Source organism: Gymnoscopelus microlampas, assembly GCF_963454915.1.
Source record: "Gymnoscopelus microlampas genome assembly, chromosome: 15".
Taxonomy (NCBI): Eukaryota; Metazoa; Chordata; class Actinopteri; order Myctophiformes; family Myctophidae; genus Gymnoscopelus; species Gymnoscopelus microlampas.
Window position 1 is genome coordinate 4804925 of NC_139952.1, and position 13518 is coordinate 4818442.

Consider the following 13518-nt stretch of genomic DNA (forward strand, 5'->3'; position numbering starts at 1 on the left):
TTGCAGAGGATACAAACTTTGGTTACCTTGGTCTTCAGTTGTGTGAATACACACTGGAAGAATACATCGCTGAACACAACCTTTCTGAACTAGAGAGGAAACAACTTGCACATCAATTTTTCTATAGCTTAAGTATTCTTCATCGCCAGGATCCTAAAATTCTCCACCGTGATATCAAGCCCCAGAATGTCTTGATTGGTAAGCCAGAAATGAAAATAAATACGCAAATAATATCAGAAATATATGCAACCTTGCTGAATTCATTTAGCTAAATATAAAACCCATTATTATGTTGATATACCCATTTTTACTTTCAGATATTCAAAGCAAGGCAAGACTGTCAGATTTTGGAATAAGCCGAGAATTACCCAAAGGACAAACAACTTTGTTCACAAAAGGTGCAGGAACAAAACATTGGAGGGCAAAGGAGACTTTGGACAAAACTCAAATCCCATATAAAAGAAGCACCGATATCCAGGTTGTTTTTTTTATTCTGTGTGAGAACATTTTAATTAATAACAACAATATAAATATAGCTGCAAGCAGCAATGAGCGGTTTCGAGAATAATGGCAGACTGGCAGACTGTGACAGAGTGGCAGACTGGCAGACTGGCAGACTTTGACAGAGTGGCAGACTGGCAGACTGTGACAGAGTGGCAGACTGACAGACTGGCAGACTGTGACAGACTGTGGCAGACTGGCAGACTGGCAGACAGACAGACTGTGGCAGACTGGCAGACTGGCAGACAGACAGACAGTGACAGAGTGGCAGACTGGCAGACTGTGACAGACTGGAAGACTGGCAGACTGTGACAGAGTGGCAGACAGACAAACAGACAGACTGTGACAGAGTGGCAGAGTGGCAGACTGGCAGACAGACAGACAGTGACAGAGTGGCAGACTGGCAGACAGACAGACTGTGGCAGACTGGCAGACTGGCAGACAGACAGACAGACAGTGACAGAGTGGCAGACTGGCAGACAGACAGACAGACAGTGACAGAGTGGCAGACTGGCAGACAGACAGACAGTGACAGAGTGGCAGACTGGCAGACAGACAGACTGTGACAGAGTGACAGAGTGGCAGACTGGCAGACTGGCAGACAGACAGACAGTGACAGAGTGGCAGACTGGCAGACAGACAGACAGTGACAGAGTGGCAGACTGGCAGACAGACAGACAGTGACAGAGGGAGAGAGAGAGAGAAGGGGAGAGAGAGAGAGAGAGAGAGAGAGAGAGAGAGAGAGAGAGAGAGAGAGAGAGAGAGAGAGAGAGAGAGAGAGAAAAGAAAGAGAGAGAGAGAGAGAGAGAGAGGGAGAGAGAGAGAGAGGCAGTGAGAAAGAGAGGCAGTAAGAGAGAGAGCGAGAGAGAAGAAGTGAACATGCATTAATTAACAAAGTCATGATTTTTGTTCAGTAAATTATATTTGGACCGGTTAAATTGAGGTTTGAACCAGGGACCTATAGACTTGTGGGTAGACAGTGTAAAGGATAAGGATAATTCCAGGTCCGTTCATGAAAGTCCTTGCGGTCTTGTTTCCAATGAGGGCCTGTGAGCAATTAGGGGTTAAGAGTCTTGCTCAGGGACAAATTTCATTTCATCGACACACTGCAAAAAATGGCCAAATTAAAACAAGCAAAATATTTTTAAATTGAGACATATTTCTTTATATCAAGCAAAAAAAACTGCCAATGGGGTAAGCATTTTTTTCTATACTAGAATTCTTAAAACTAGAAACAAAGTCTAGCCACTGAAAGAGCATACTGGTGCTTAAAACTAGACAAAAATGCCTACATCTAAAGCAAGTTCTGCTTAATACAAGCAATGAATACTTTGTTATTTAAGAAAGATATGCTTAAATGTGGTATTTTTGTTCTCTTTATTAAGCCGATTCTGAGGATTTTTTCCTTAAATCTGAGAATAATAATAAGCCCCAAAACTCTTACAATAAGAAGCAATTCCTTCAAAATAATAGAATGAAAAGTCTTAAATTAAGACACCAGAAGCATTCTTATTTTCAGCATTTATTTTCTTTTATAAAGCAGCTCAGGCCCACATGCTATAAAATAGTGGTTCTCAAAGTGGGGTCCACGCAGGGACCCCCAGGAGTCCATGAAAGGATTTGAGGAGGTCCTGCTGAACATTTGTTGACATAGCCTCAATGTCAGTTTTACTACTTTAACCCATGATATAATTTTAACAACCCAAATTGTGTATGGGGAGGCCCAGCGGCACAGATTATTTTCAGAGGGGGGTCCAAAGCCAAATATTAATTTGGGGATCCTGGACTGGAATAAGTTTGAGAACCACTGCAAAGTTGGGCAGGGGGAGGACTTCACACTTTACACAGCAGACACTCAAGTCTGGACACTCAACTGGAAACATTCAATTCTAAAAACCATCCAGCGTGACAATACAATGTATATATAAAGTGCTTTGAGGGAGAGGCATAACTGATCCTTACTTCACAGGGTCCATCAGTTGAAGAATAATTGTTACCAAGACGTCTTGGCGGTAATAAAGCAGTACCAAGCTCTGTTGGTGACTAACCTGAGTAATCAACTAACCGTATTACAGCAACATCAAGGAACTGAACTGGTGGCGTTTGGTCTTTTTCTATGAGTCATGTTCCACTTGGGGTATGTGAGGTGAACGGTGTAATCACTCGCCATGAGATACATCATGTTGGCATAGGTGTCCTCTTTTGGGGGGAGCACGGTGGCGCAGTTGGTAGTGCTGTCGCCTCACAGCTAGAAGGTCCTGGGTTCGATTCCCGCAGTTGATGCTGTGGGCGTGTCCTCTCCTCCGAGTCATCAGTGCCCACCCCCTAGGTGGGGTTGGCGAAGGGGCCTTTCTGTGTGGAGTTTGCATGTTCTCCCCGTGTCTCCTAGGGTAGGTACCCTCACAAAAACATGTAGTAATCCTGGTCACAATACTGCCTCCCCCTGGATAAAAAAGGTGTCATCTTTTGGGAAGGTCAATACAGGCATGGCTCCAATGGCATGTGCAGATGGTTTCACAGACGGCAGGGTTGAGTGGAGTGGTCTTGCCTGAAGAAAGGTGTTGGGGTCTTCTGCAGACTGACACAAACACAAACAGAAAAAACAAAAAAATATCACAAAAAATGTATGCGTTGCATTCTGAATCTTATAGTCAAATATGAAAATTGCCATATATGCACATTTCTTACCTCAAGGATGTGAGCAGAGCATGTATGTCCTAACTTCATGTGGTGGAGACATGTCAGGCGGGCTGCAAAGTTAAAAACATTAATTTACAGCAGCCAGTTATTTAAACAAGCGTATACTTTCATGAGATACTCCGTCAGAAACAGTAATTACTGTACCTTTGTCCAGCTGCTTAAGGTCCCACAGCGGATCACTTTGGGTACAAAGTAGGAGTTCCGTCAATCGAGGATTCGTCAGAGTTCATCCTATGACACAGACAGATAAAGAGAGAGAGCAGGTCAGTTCACATTCCTCCAACGAGGATCTACCGGTGTTCATCCATAACTAGAGAGAGATCACAGAGAGACAACATTTTTGTGCCATCAGGATACAAAAAAATCACAAACACATAACATAAATACAAAATACATACAAACTGGAAAAGGCCACCAGTCATGATTCAAGATCACATTACATTGTATGCACAGAACTGAGATGGGGCCTGTTTGTTCAGGAGTCCTATAGGGACAAATGATCTTGAAGCCCTAGCCTGCAACATTGGCACTGTGTACCGTCGTCCTGATGGTAAAAGGTAGTATTGACTGTATAACGGGTGCGTTCTATCCCAAGCAATAGCTCTCCCCTTCCTAAGCACCCGGGTCTCATACATTGCTGCTATACTCTCATGTCGTACCCCAGCTATCTTGCTGGATACATTGATGATTTTATGGAGTTTGTTCTTATTAACCAATGATAGTGAGCCATACCAGGAAACAAAACAGAAAGTCAGTGCACTCTCCACGAAGGATCGATGGAAGAGCACCATTACACTTTTTTGCACATTATACTGTCTCAGTCTGTGCATAAAATGCAGCCTCTGCTGACCTTTCTTATAGATGGCATTAGTGTAGGAATTCCATGTCAGCTTGGAATCAATCGTTGTACCCAAATACTTGTATTCGTCAACAGTCGCCACCCCATCCCCATCAATAACTATTTGCTGGTGTGCATCATGAGCACTAGTCCTACAATAAAATATACTTAGTGTTCTTAATATTCAACTGACTGAAGGAAGCACATGCAGGCCTACTTCAAAGGAATACATTTGCTTACATGTTCCAGTTCTCTGAAGCAGGGGTCAATGAGTCAATGAAGGCCCATCTGGGTTGTTATTCAAGGTCCAAGACCTGGGAAACATCCTTCTTGTTGGGTCTGGTCTTAGGCTCTCAGTTGACTCTGCCAGACTGCCAGAAAACATAACAAAAATAAACAATTACAATTTAAAAGTGTAACCTGGCATTACGTTTCTAATAGCAGAAACTGAAGTGTGTCAGATGTTTGTCATTTGTCTGCCAGGTATCAGTGGTGTGTTAACATGAGTAGTAGCTTACTCACTTAGCTCCACTGGCTGCATATCTGTCCTGCAACATTGTAGTGCTCTATGAGGTAAGGGATAAAAGGATAATATACATTAGAAACAATGTTTGGTAATGTCTAGACGCCAATTAGAAATAACTAAGTAATAGTAAAAAAAGGAATTAAACAAATAACCACTGGCAACCACTGGCATAAATGAGGCTAGACAAGACAGTAGCAAAGGGCCTTGCAGTCAAGACAAACAGCCAAATATACAAACAACATAAGCCACAATCTATAATACAAATTACTACTACTACTAATAATAATAGTCTGTTTTCAACCTGGTGTCCCTATTTTGGACAACATTCTCAATAATGGCCAGCCTACACCCTCACAACGTGCCACTGTCTAACCCTACCGCATTAATTGTTGGTACAATGATAATTCGGGACCCCCAGGGGTCCTCGAGGGAGATCCAGGGGGTACCGAGCTAAATGATGGATAGTTAGGAACCAAATTGACCCTTATGGCTTATGGTTAAATTAACATAGATTTTACAATATAAATTGGGGTCCCGGAGATAGAAATGCCATTAAATAGGGGTCCGTAGCCTAATGCATGTCAAACTGGGGGTCCTTGAAATTAAAAGAATCACTGCTAGAGACGTAAAAATCTTCTCTTATGGGACTCCCTAGCTGGCATATCTTTTCAAATGGGGGTCCGCGGGCTTGTGAAAATAGCAGATCTACAAGCTCACAATCGCGAGGCGTTGTGATGTGAGCTTGTAGATCTTCTATTTTCACAATGTGCGCCTATTTCTTAGGTAATATTTGACAATGTGGCCAATGTTTGACCATGTTTTGTAGTATTGTTTGTTGTGTGTCCATTTATATTTTAGAGCAGTGGTTTTCAACCTTTTTCGCATCAAGGACCCCCAAATTGACAAATATTAGCCCTGGGACCCCCATTTGAAAATATATGCCAGGGACTCAACCATTTAGATTTTTTAGGGGGTCCCAATCTACACTGTATCACCATCATCAGTGTTCATTTAACTCTGAGAGTGTACAAATGGAACCAAATGGACCCTAACGGGTCCATTTGGTTCCATTTGTACACTCAGAGTTACAGACATATAAGGGTCAATTTGGTTGCTAACTATTCATTTGCCTGGGGACCCCCTGGAACCCCCTCAAGGACCACTGGTGGTCCCCGGACCACTGGTTGAAAGCCCCTGTTTTAGAGGGATTAAAAAGGTCTTATAAGTTCTTAAGTTGTCTCTTTATAAATGTGCAGATACCCTGTATAGTGTATGCACTTACACTGTATGTTGGTTTGTTTACTGTTGAGTGAGAAAAACATTAAGATAATCTTCTTGGGACCCCCAGTTTGGTAACCACTGCCCTAGGCCAGTTTAGCTTTTCTAACCCACAGGGGTGCAACATTTAATTGAATACATTTATTATAAATAATATTCTTATAAAAGCGATTTTCTGAACATCTACAAGATCACAAAGCATGTTGTCAGCTTGTAGATGAACATTTTTTAAACATTTTTTAAACAACACAGTTGTATGACAAACATAAAATATGGCTAAAGTAAAGTAGTAAATAGATGCTTTAAACCAGAGGTCTTCAACGTTTTCCAAAGACCCCTAGCTGAGAGAGAGATGGAGCAGGGACCCCCTCTATATTGTATAAAATTGTATTTCAGATTAAACTTTTTTTTCAACTTGGTCTGCTCTTTTTACCCCCTCTAGACCAAACCTTTTTGCCAAAAATAGCCGATCTACAAGCTCACTGTGAGCTTGTAGATCTGCTATTTTTCTAGATCTGCTATTTTTGGTTACCCTCAGAAAAGGGATGCTAGGGTTCAAGTGGTTAATGTAAAAAATAAATATATAACACACACACAGATTTGGCGGCCCCGTGTCTCTGGGGTAAACAAAGAAGGACGAGAGTCCCTCGCTAACTTCGCTAAATAAATCGATGACATAAAAGCAACAAAAGTATGCGGAATATGACAAAAGACAACGTTTGCTAAATATATAGTATATACAGTGAACGTTAACTTACCTTAGCATAACAACTCTGAATGAATGAACGGAGCAGACTAGAGCTGCAGAAAAACAACAAGACCGTTCTTCTCTTCCTGTTTCTTACGCGCGCTTCTCCAGTGATCAACTGCGCATGTGTAGTGCGGTCAGTGTTGCCAGATTCTGTGAGAGAAACAAGCAACCAGGTCTAGGAAAACCAGCCCAAAACCAGCCCAAAAGAAGCGACTATGGGCAACATGAGCACTTTAACACATACATCAGCTATTTGAAAATAGCAGATCTACAAGCTCACAACGCGTCGCGATGCGACGCGTTGTGAGCTTGTAGATCGGCTATTTTCAAATAAAATCTTGCAGGGAAATTATAATGAGCAGATCTGGCAACCCTGAGTGCGGTTCTAGGTTTGGGCGGATACGGAAACGGTGCATGGTATACGCCCCGTATACCATTCAAAGCCCTTTGAATTGTATACAGGATACAGTCATAGAGTTAGGAGGATGCAGTAGACAGACCCTACATCTGATTGGACTGAACAGGAGCGAGGCTTTCCCCATTGATTATAATGAAAATTCAGACAATACAGCCTTACTTAGCAGGACCAAAAGCACACACACAAAACGTGATGTTAGAATACACTTGTGTAAAGTGATGTCCAAAAATAAATACACTTAAAAGGGATATTTCACTTTCAAAAAAACTTTCTGTCATTTTATCATCTACTCAGGCCTTTGTGAACCACCCAGACAGTTTTTAAGTTGCTTGATTCATTATTTAGATATTTGATATTCATTTTATCAGACACGCCCCTTTCCTATACAAACCCATTGTAACTTCAAACTCCATTTTAACCATGTTAGATTAATCAAAAACACCCGTCCTTGGTTCTGGTGACTCATCCTGCCCTCTTAATGCGTGAGGGGGCCGTGTTTTTCCGATTACTTTTTTCATTTATTTTATTTAAATTTTTTATTGTACTTTATTTTTTTAATTTTCAAAAAATATATAAAAAATACATACCGTATGTCCCTGTGTGAGGAAAGTTATATGGGCGCGTCCGGGCTGAAGAGCTGATAAATAATCTGTTGTCCGATTGTGTCAGCGCCCCCTAGTGGCCAAATTATTCAAGAAGCCCAATAACCCTAATTTTCAGAACCACATGTTTGTGTGTGAGGAAAGTTATATGGACGCGTCCGGGGTGAAGAGCTGATCAATAATACGTTGTCCGTTTGTTTCAGCGCCCCCTAGGGGCCGAGATAATAGTGAAAACCTGTTTGAAAGGAGTAAAAACAAAATTGGACACCTGTTTCTGGGTCAGCGCGTCGCCCCGAACGCGCCCATATAACTCTCCTCGGACACGGCCTTACCATTCTCCTTAATTGGCTAGGGTCAAATGTCAAGTTATTACGCGCAATAAAGCGATATATCTCGAAATCGATGCATTTTTAGAATCCACCTTTCGGATATGTTGTACAGCTCGCCAAGGCGCACGTGTGGATGTCTTGTTTGTCCCGGTACGACACTCCTAAGTTGACCTCCTACACATTCAGAAGGCACATAGAGTCTTATATCTTAAGACCATATCAAAGGACAAAGTCAGAAATAGAAATGTGTCGTAACGGGACAAACAAGACATCCAAGTGTGCGTCTCAGCCAGCTCTACAACATATCCAAAAAGTGGACCCTAAGTCCTTATCGTATTCGAGATATTGAGCGAGATAGCCAAGCCGTAACCATAGCCAATTAAGGGATAATTAAATCATGATTTGATATTAGGGTTTGATTATTTCAAATTTTTGCATTATTTTACGTGTAGATTTGGAAAAAAAATATTTCGGAGAAATCACAGGCTTGGAACACCCTAAAACCAACCAAGAAGTGGCCTTTTGAGGCACTTCCTGTTGTCCGAGAAAAAAGAAACTTGCATATTTGGAATCAGCGCCATCACATTAGTCTAAAGCCAGAGTCTCGAAGAAAAATACAATTTCTAAAAATTTAACAAGGGTTGACCTTTGCAGTCTTTTCGCTGACCTTTGAGCTTTATCAGTGTCAGAAAAAATCAGGGCCGGTGCCAAAAAATCCGGCTTACTCTCAATATGGATTGAGAGAAGTTTCGGATTTTAAAAAAATATCTGGAGCGATTAGTTACAGATTTTGTGCTCAACAAAATCAGTTTTTTATACAAAAGTCAACGTCCAATCTTTTTGGTGACCGTTTGTATTTCCCAAGGTCCTAGAAAATCGAGACCTATTCCATTCAATTCAGCGTATTTTTTTGAGTCTGAAAAGGTGTTTTTTAATTTAAAAATAAAATATGTTTAAAAAATGTGAGAAAAGCTAAACTTTGAACTATTTCAAAAATCTATAACTTCTTATTAAACAATTCTAGACCATTGATGTAACCTACCATTCGACTCAATATCATATAAATAAGAGGGTGGAAGGGTCAAAATAAAATAATAATATGTTTGTGAAAAAAGCTTCAAGTTTACTAAACTTTAACGCTTGTTTAAACCACTTTCTAAGGGTCATACAAAATCGAGACCTAGCCCATTCGATTCAGCGTCCTCTTTTGAGTCTGAAAACGTGTTTTTTAATTTAAAAAAAATATTTTTGAAAATTGTGAGAAAAGCTTAACTTTGAACTATTTCAAAAATCTATAACTTCTTATTGAAAAGTTGTAGACTATTGATGTAACCCACCATTCGACATAACCAGGGTTGACCTTTGCAGTCTTTTTGCTGATCTTTGAGCTTTATCAGTGTCACATGTACATATACATATACGTATATGTTATATTATGCATATAAATAGATAAATACAAACACCAAAATTATCCTCACTTATAATGTTAAGTAAGGATTACTGAAAAAACATTAGTTTAATACAAATCCTCCTCACTTATAATGTTTAGTAAGGATTACTGAAAAGACATAAGTTTAATAAAACACTAAAAGTCATCCTCACTTATAATGTTAAGTAAAGATTACTGAAAAGACATTAGTTTACTTACAAATCCTCCTCACTTTATAATGTTAAGTAAGGGTTACTGAAAAGACAAAGTTTAATTACTTTCCTCACCAGAAAGTTGACTCTACTAGATTTCATCTAGTAGAGTCAACAAATTAAGCCGAAATGAGTAAAGAGTACTCTTTCTTTTAAGTAAGGTCTACCATTACATGAAATCAGATTTTACAGTGTGGGGTCATAGGATGTTTCGGGTCTCGCAACATACACCCTCGCCCAGGTGATCCAGCCAGGGTTGATGAAGCCCCGACTTACGTCCCAGGTAGCTACCCACGGTCAGTCCTAAATAGGGAAAGACAGGGCCACTTAATACACTTGTCCGAAACTACTCTGCCAGGAATGGGGGAGAGGAGATACTCTGGCACGTGGAGGGACTAGGCTCTGTGGATGGCCTCGTGGCCGGGCTCCTCCTCCGTCTCACCAGGTCCAGGACCTGTGCGTTGCACCAGACTACCCCGCTCCAAACATTTAATTCTGGTGTGATGGTGTCTTGGCCTGTGGTGGTACTGCAGCCTCCCTTAGCGATTGCTTGAATGGCCCTCCTAAAGGCCTCACCGTGGATTTGTTGGGCTTCCTCCTCATGGAAGACACAGACTGGGGCGCCAACCCAAACTTCTCCTGGATGCCATCTACTCTCTGGTGGTCACCAATCTATTCCTGGTTGTCAGGTAGTCTATAAATTCCTATGAGCCACTATAAATAGAATAACTATAACGAAAAAACATCACATGGATGCACCTGGGACGTATCAGTGTTGTTACAGAGGTATCCTCTGTACGGGCACCTCCTAAATATCCATACATGGATGATAAACGAAACGGCTATGCTCTAGGGTCGTCCTTATATGGCGAACGTGTAGGATGACAATGACACCTACCAGTTTATAAGGTTGAGTTGAGGCAGGATAGATCAGATCAGATATATTCCGGTTCAGTAACTAATAAGTATAACTAACTAAGAAAGAGTGAAGGCCTTACAAACCATTTACTCTTCTACCTGATCTCATCCTACCGGCCTGAATTACTAGGGCCCCACGGGAGGTATCGTTCTAATCGACGACGCTCAGGGCAACCTGCTACCAGCAATCTAACTACAAGAACTATCCTTATAATTAGTTCATCCTAACAGTGTTGTAACCTGTGGTCATATACATCTTCCTGCCTTGTACAAATAGTATATAAACATTTGATTTGGTTGCACCTTTGTTTCGGCGCCATTGAAAGCATGTTCGAGCATTGCAGCACCGTGCAATTCCCCAGGTCCCCTGTACGAATGGAATGTCCCTTGTCAGTGTAAAACCCCATTAGAGCTCACTCCTCTTTGCAATGGCGAGTTGATCCAAATTGAGACTGGTGACTGTTGTGGTTTCTTTATTATTATTGTTTATTTTACAATTATTTTTTTATGACACTGTCCTGCCTGTATGTATGGGGGGGGGGGGGCTGTAGTGTGTCAAGTTGAAGCCTACAGAGCGTGCTTGATATCACTTACATTTTTTTGTTTTATATTCTTTTTTCTTTTGTCCAATAAGTACCTATAACATTATGCATAAAACTACACAGCGTTACTGCAGAGTTTAAGACTGGTTTTATAGTTCCCAGATTGTAAAGTGTAGCGTGCACTTTTACCAATGTGCACTGTTTGTTAAATGGTTTGAGCGATCTGAAACATGGTCTTTATCTGTGATGTCAGATTGTTGAATTAAATTAATGTACTGGGGGTGGGAATGAAACTGTAGTGTGCATGTGACCAGTTGAACCCTAACACCCAAACTTCTATTTTTTGTTTTATATCACTTTTTATTTTTATCTCATCTGAAAGTAACATGCATGCACAGCGTTGCCGAGTTTTGTTAAGATGTGATAATGAAATGTTTTATAGTTCCCAGATTTTAAAGTGTAGCTTGCACTTTTACCAAAGCCAATGTGCACTTTGTTAAATGGTTGGTTTGATCTGAAACATGTTTGTTTGATCTGAAACATGTTATTTCTATGTGATGAAGTCGCATTAGATTGACAGTTGAATTAAATAAAACAATTCTTAAATTGAGAAGCTGTTCCAACTGGTCTTACTCTTAAAATAAGGAAAAATAATCTTGTGCCTCCGCTGGGATATGATGCAAACCACTGTTGTAGCTTGTTACTGGTTAAGTATTGCTCAAAAATGGATTAAATTCCCTATTAAGAAAATGCAAGTTACATTTCCCTAAAATGAGAAAATGAAATCTTGTTTGAAACATGTTTGACAAGCAAAAATGTTCTTTGACAAGCACATTTTTTCTTTTTGGACAAAATATAAGACTAATATGCTAGGATCGAGGATTTTTTTACTTTCTTAAAATCCAATTTTTGCAGTGCACATTTGCTGGCCTGGCCTGGAATCGTACCTGGGGCAACCAGGGCCTCTGGCTCCCTAGGTGGGCTCACTAACCACTCAGCTATGGCCACAGTACAGACTGAGCCATTGGATAGACAGAATTGGATTTCATATGTGGTAAGTTATCATACAGCATGGGTTGCTTATTATATACATACAAGCTCATAACGCGTCACATTGTAGATCGGCTGTATGTGGTTACTGTAGGTGTTGTATTAATAATTACATCTGCAAAGTAACAAGTAACTAAAGCTGTCATCTGCTGTAATTGCAGTAGAGTAGAGTAGTAAAGTAAAAGTACCTAAAAATTGTACTGTGCATGTGGCAGGTGTGATTGGTGATGAGTGAGAGGGGTGGATCCAATCCATGGGAATAGGGGGAATTCCAAATGATGATCACCTCAACGCATTGTTGGGGACAGGGATCGAACCAGCGACCTATGGATTCACAGGCTGCCTCTCTTCTCATTGAGCTAGAGATATGGCCTCCCTGATGGTGTCTGTTGACACTCTCACACTCTACTGGTGGAGCTATTGAATCGACAGCATCAGATAGTGAGAAAGGAGAATCCAACAACACAAAACAAAAGGGCAAATGAATTACGTCATACATTGAAAATAACTACTTTCAAGTATGCATTTCTCGTTATCTTTAACAATTGCACATGCATTGATACAGTCATGTTGTGTGCAATGCAATTGAGTTGAGGTCTGCATGAGGTGAGATTTGAACCAGCGACCCTGTGGTATCAAGGCAGATGATTAAGCCATTAGGCCAACAGACCCGAACTGATGAAAAAGGAGTTCACACACATGACACACTTTCACGCAAATTGCTCAGAAATGCTGGATTTAAATGTTTTTCAAACTGCTCAAAATTGCAGACAATCTAAGGGCGGAGCTTACTGGTCAAAGTGATAGATATATTCCTCATTGATACAGTCATGTTGTGTGCAATGCAATTATAATGAAGTCTACCTGAGGTGGGATTCGAACCAGCAACCCTGTGGTTTCAAGGCAGATGATTAAGCTATCAAGCTATTGAACCTACACACCTGAACTAGTGAAAAGGGAGTTCAAACACATGACACACTTTCACGCAAATTGCTCAGAAATCCTGGATTTAAATGTTTTTCAAACTGCTCAAAATTGCAGACAATCTAAGGGCAGAGCTTACTGGTCAAAGTGATACATGTGTTCCTCATGAGTCAAGGCACATGTGTAAGCAGGTTTAACGGCTGTCGGCCAAACGAGGCATGACTTTTGCCTGTTTAAAGTTTGCATTTTCCAAAAATTGCTATAGCGCCCCCCTTTGACCAATTGGAGTAAGATTGGTTTCAGTGATACTTGGAATGACCTTCTACAATATTGCAAAGTGTCAAACAAATGCGAGTCTGCATGTATGTTTTAGGGGCAGATGAATAATTGTCATAAAACTGCAATTTTCATTGGCTTATAAAAAGCTTAACGTTTTCACTTATGGAAAATCTGCTTGCTCACGTCTGTCGGCATTGGTCATTCATTGATACAGTCATGTT

At 40.7% G+C, this 13518-nt stretch overlaps 1 long non-coding RNA gene across 1 annotated transcript; it reads right to left on the minus strand.

Moving 5' to 3' along the window:
• Positions 1-3031: 3031 nt before the first annotated feature.
• On the minus strand, positions 3032-6680 carry LOC311061873. The gene is made up of 6 exons (XR_014602423.1): positions 6602-6680; positions 4562-4605; positions 4280-4410; positions 3346-3432; positions 3190-3251; positions 3032-3079 (listed from the first exon to the last, which is right to left on the minus strand). It is a non-coding gene; the product is annotated as an uncharacterized lncRNA (long non-coding RNA).
• Between the last annotated feature and the right edge of the window lie 6838 nt (positions 6681-13518).